Below are 5,566 nucleotides of genomic sequence, written 5' to 3'. Positions count from 1 at the left end.
AACAAAAATAATTATGTTATTAGTGATATATTTCCTTATTAAACAATGTTAATATAGTCCTAATTTTCCTCATTTTTATCCATCCAGAACAATAAAGTTAAGTGGTTGATTTAAAGAGCATACTTCAGAAATAAATTTTTAACTTGAATATTTACAATAAAACTAAGTAAAAAGTAGAACTATGGCAAAATTATTTTAAAAATTATAACTTTTTAGGTTCTTAATAGCATCAAAAATATATCATTGTCTCATTGTTAGTATTTAAAACTTCTATTAGATTTGGTTAACAATATGGAACTTAAATCTCATTATTAAAGAAATAATTCCATTTACTTTCTATTATATTTCTTTGAAAACTATTTCCGTAGGTAATGCAAGTAGAAAACCTGAGGTAAATGTTCATATTGCTCAATTAGTGATGTTTTATTGGCCCTCTTACACCTGGAGACAGTCTAAAGAAAAGTCTAATAATTCTTGAAGTCTACAGCCATGCCACCCTGAACAAGCCCTATCCCGTCTGATCTCGGAAGCTAAGCAGTGGCGGGCCTGGTTAGTACTTGGATGGGAAACCACTTAGGAAGACCAGGTGCTGTAGGCATAAAAAACAAAAAATAAGGGATTATAAACTGACAAGGTCCTTGCAATCTGTGAAGTCAACCAAGGGTTGCCTCACCTAAAAATCAATAAATAAATACATAAAATAATAATTCTTGAAGATGCAATGATTTGCTACTGACTGTGATGCCAACAGCAGCTTTTCCTCTGTTGCTTCTCTATGAGTTTGTACACATGACAACTGACAGATGTTTAGGGAAGGACTTCGACAGTCCATATTGGCATGAGCAGTAACTGACAACATAATGAATCATTTTCTACTCTAGAAATACTGTAGATATATGCTATTTCCTAATTCTGTGGAGACATTTCCTAAGCCTCATATTTTATGTCAACTCATAGATAGACCACTTCATCTTTAACTCCAGCCTATCCTGTTAACAGTAGGAGGAATAAATGATTGTTGGGTTTAAAAAATAAAATAAATATTTAAAATAAATGTATTCTTTTCATAAATTTGGAAAACTTGATTCCTGAACAAATACAATGTTCCATTCTGCTCTAAAAACTTTATAGAGTCCACAAGTATAAAAGAAAAATACCTTGAAATCATACAAAATGTTCATAATTAGTAGTATGTTTTGAAACTATGTATAAATGAGTGGATCATGTTCAAGGAAATAATTGTTGAAAATAATATTTAATTGGAGACATGTTCCAACTTTGAGAACATCAGGAGAAGCTATCGTAGTTCTGCTCATGAGTTAAGAGTCTTTCTAAGTAACAGGTATAAAGAATAATTATTGTAGAAAATTAGAGGCTACATCATACAGATCCTGCAGCCGAGTCTTTAAAATATATCAGGTTTTAACCTTTAGACTTAGACGATAAATGCACATACAATACAGATAACTATACTAGATAAAATAAGTACCCTTTTAAAAAAACACAATAACAATAGAGCTATGAATTATATAGTGCTTACTATGTGCCGGTCTTTGTTCCATGAACTTTATATCTATTATATCATTTAATCTTCATTACTACTTTGTGTCAGTTCTAGAAAGCTAAGCTACAGTAACAAATAAAATCCCAATATTTGCTGACTTACGAGTATAAGAAATTAATTTCTTGTTCATGTAACATTGCAGGTCAATCAAGGCTCTATTTCACATAGTTATTCAGGGACTTAGGCTAATGAAAACTCTACCATCTTCAACTGATGGTTTGCTACATTGTCATTGCCATTTTCATTTCATTCAGAGATAGACATGGAATGAGGAAGCATTAGGAAGCATTATTGGCTAGGCCTAGAAATGGCATATAACACTTCCACTTATAACCCAATGAGTGAATAACTCGGCTAGAAAGTAAGGGACTGAAGAACAGGGAAGCAGGATCATGGTTACCAGTAAGGTAGTGAGTGGTTCAACAAGAGGCTGGAGAGAGCAGGACTGTATCAATCGGAGTGTTTCTAGCCATATTAGAGGATCATGCAAATCATATCACTGGACTTTCAATTTTAAACATAGTGCCAAGAAGGCTTTCAAAAAAGAATGATAGCAAACTTTTTACATTGTAAAACGTTGCTCTGACTTTTTAAAAATAAATGTTTTACTTTAGAACAGTTTTAGATTTACAGAAAAAAATTGCAAATATAATAGAGAATTTCTATTTGTCTCACACGCAATTTCCCTTACTATTAATGTGTTACATTAGGATAGTATATTTGTCACGATTAATGAAGTCAAACTTGTCAATACTTGTCATGGATTGTGCTTTTGGTGTTTATCTAAAGACTCATTAAAACACCTTTATTGACATAGATTTTCTCCTATGTTATCATTTACATATAAGGTTGCAGGAAAAAAAATTGGGTATTTCAGTTAGGAGAAATAAGATAATGGTTTGGAATAGTTTTATGATGTTAAAAAAGAGAAAAGTGGACATATATCCCTTTGCTGACAAACTGTTATTATATGTACATTCATTACCCAAAATAATTGTCAATATAAGTAGGCATTTAATTGCTTATGAACAGAGAATAAGAGTGACTGAAGATGAATCTATGAAACTTATCAAAGCTTCCAAATTACACTGTTAATGTTGCCTTTCATTGAATAAAATGCAGCCTCCTTAAGGAGTAAAAGCAAAACAACCATTTCTTGGAGAGCAGGGAATTCATGCTCTCAGAACAGATGGAAGAATCCAGCTGATCGTTCTTAATTACCTGTAGAAAACATTTTTATCTTACTTGATGAATTACTAGAACTGTAGTTATTTTATTATCCTTTTATAGAATTGCTTCTTTGTGAATGTCCTGACTACTAACAAATATGTTAGGCTTGTGACTTTCACATTGTAAAGGTAGGTAGGGAGGAAAATAAAAATAGGAGAGGAAAGATGAGGAAGAATAGGGAGAGTTTGAAAATTTAACGTTACCAGATATAGGTATCTGGTTCACATTACAAGAACATCATTCGAGGTACTCAAATTTGACATTTTTATGTCTATCGGACAAATATTTATCATCTCTTCAATTATTAGTCATTAGGTATATGGTGCCCATTATTTTAACAAATACATTCTCAGAAATAATATTAAGTGTTCAATTATAAACACCGATGTAAAAATAAGCACAAATATAATGTACAAATAAGCACAAATATTTTTATATAAAAATAAAAACCATTTAGGAGGGAAATTAATACGGCCAGCTACTGAAAGAGAAAAGTCATGGGCAGGGAGATAGTTAAGCATTAAGCATCAGCTTGAATAGTACAGAGAAATGTTCTCCAGTTTCCTATAGAAAGAGACCGTCAGGAAAGTTACCTAAGTGAGGAAGATGTTTATTGTTTATTGCTTGTGTTAATTCTCTCTCAATATCTCTTTACCCACTCACCTTTCTTACACACACACACACACACACACACACACACACACACACACACACATACACACATACACACACTATTCGATTGCATATAAAATGGAGACAGTTGGCAATCTGGAAATTGCTCTGAAAATGTTTCTCATAGCCATATACTCTGTGCTTGACTCCTGGCCCTCTCCACAATACACATAGCATGTGACAGTGTTAATTGACTGCGTGGACTTTTGAACATTTATTTTCCATTTTTTTTCCTAAATACTAATTTCATCTATTCTTCTGCTATGTCTCAGGTCAGTCATTTATATTTTATAATAAATACAAAGGTACAAATATTCATTATCTAGAATAAGCAGAAATAACATAAAATTTTAACAATATACTAATTTACCCTCATAAGAGCAGTGAATTGAAGTATTTTTTCATCCCATTTACACTGAGTACTATTTTCAACATTTTTCAACTAGAGAGGAAAAAGTTTTTTCCCTGAGCTTTCATTCGAATATGTTTATTAACAAGAATTTGACTTCAAATCTTTCTAGCAAATTATCTCTTTATGTTTTTTTTTCACAAAGCAATATTGAATGAGCAAAATGAATATAAAGAGTATAGTACAGAATATGACTTTGATTAACTATACAATAAATGGTACTTTTCTTTCCATTGTGGCAACTAGGAAAAGTATTTTTTTCTTGTAGCACATCCTTATGTGTTCTGTCACTCACTACAGAGTGCTGAGCCTAAAGGTAGAAGAAGGTAAAGATAAAATTTATAAATATATGCATATTATATCTTGCTTATAAATTAAGAAAATGGCTATTTTATCTTTATCTTTGTTGCTATCATTTGCATATTTTAATTTTAATTTTGTAACATTTATCATCATTTTCTTATCTGCTTTTTCCATTGGTTTCATGCTTAGAAACTCCACATTTAATTATAGGTAAATGTTTACTACTAGTTTCTTAGTAGATTATTGTTAATATTAATGTTTTACTTTGCTTTTTGCTTTTTATATTCTGTATGATGAAATGATTTTAAATTCTACTAAATTTTCCTAAAATTAGCATATAAAGTATCTATTTGTCATTCATTTGTAATGCTGCCTCTATTATTTATTAAATGATTAAGTCATTTCTTAGAATCCAGTTTTTAAGAGTCTATTTTTGTACTACTCAGTCAACCCCTGGGTTGGTACTATTGCTATCTATCATTACATTCTTGTCCTGCAACCTCTGAAAATGTTATCTTCTCAGGACTTTTGTTCATGGCTTTGTCCCTTGATGATTTTCAATGATTCAGTGATTGATTCATCCATCCGTTTTTAAACACCTACTCTATATCATGCCCTGTGTTGGGTACTAAGGAACACAGATGTTTCCAGGTACTAGAGGAGAATTCTCATAGTTTCCCATGACTTCTTTTGTATCACGATGTGAGTTATTTTTATCAGTACCATAACATTAAAATGTTTTAAAAAGTACATAAAATACATGCTAATATATTGTCTTAACCTCAACTAAATACGTATTTGGTCGGTCAGCTCCATCTCAAGTAATAGCTTCATTATTAACTTGATCAACCAAATATGATATCTGAAGTATTAATGAGCACTGCGTTTGGCATAATCCCTGCATTAAATCAATTATATCTTTATTAACTTCTAACAAAATCACATTCCTTGCTTTTTCCATCACCACTATAACCCATTTCAGCCTCCTGTTGCTTCTTATCTGAACTATTGAATGACATCCATTTAACTGAAGGCTCTGGAACTTGCCTTTTTCCAATCCTCTCCATTCTTTATGTAAAATCAGCCAAATTCCTAGAACACGAATATGGTAAAATTATCATATTCAGGAAAAATTTTAAAACATACACACACACACACACACACACCATTCCTTGCAGATATTTGAAATTTTTAAATATCAAATTTTTCTTTATTTTCCTTTTTCCTCATTACCTATGACTGTAGTTCTCAAAGTATGTTCCAAAGACACTAGAGATCCTCAAGACACTTTCAGGCATCTGCGAGGTCAAAAATATCTTCAAAATAATAATAAAAGTTATAATCCCTTGTCAATGTGTTGACATTTGCACTACTAGTGCAAAAATAAC

The 5,566-nt window shown here is 31.4% G+C and overlaps 1 pseudogene; it reads left to right on the top strand.

Moving 5' to 3' along the window:
* Window positions 1-479: 479 nt before the first annotated feature.
* On the top strand, window positions 480-598 carry LOC112482278 (annotated as a pseudogene).
* The last annotated feature ends 4,968 nt before the right edge of the window (window positions 599-5,566 follow it).

The sequence above is a fragment of the Pteropus alecto genome, unplaced genomic scaffold, assembly GCF_000325575.1.
Source record: "Pteropus alecto unplaced genomic scaffold, ASM32557v1 scaffold35, whole genome shotgun sequence".
Taxonomy (NCBI): Eukaryota; Metazoa; Chordata; class Mammalia; order Chiroptera; family Pteropodidae; genus Pteropus; species Pteropus alecto.
Note: the sequence above shows the minus strand (reverse complement) of the source record. Positions and strands in the feature narration are given on the sequence as shown.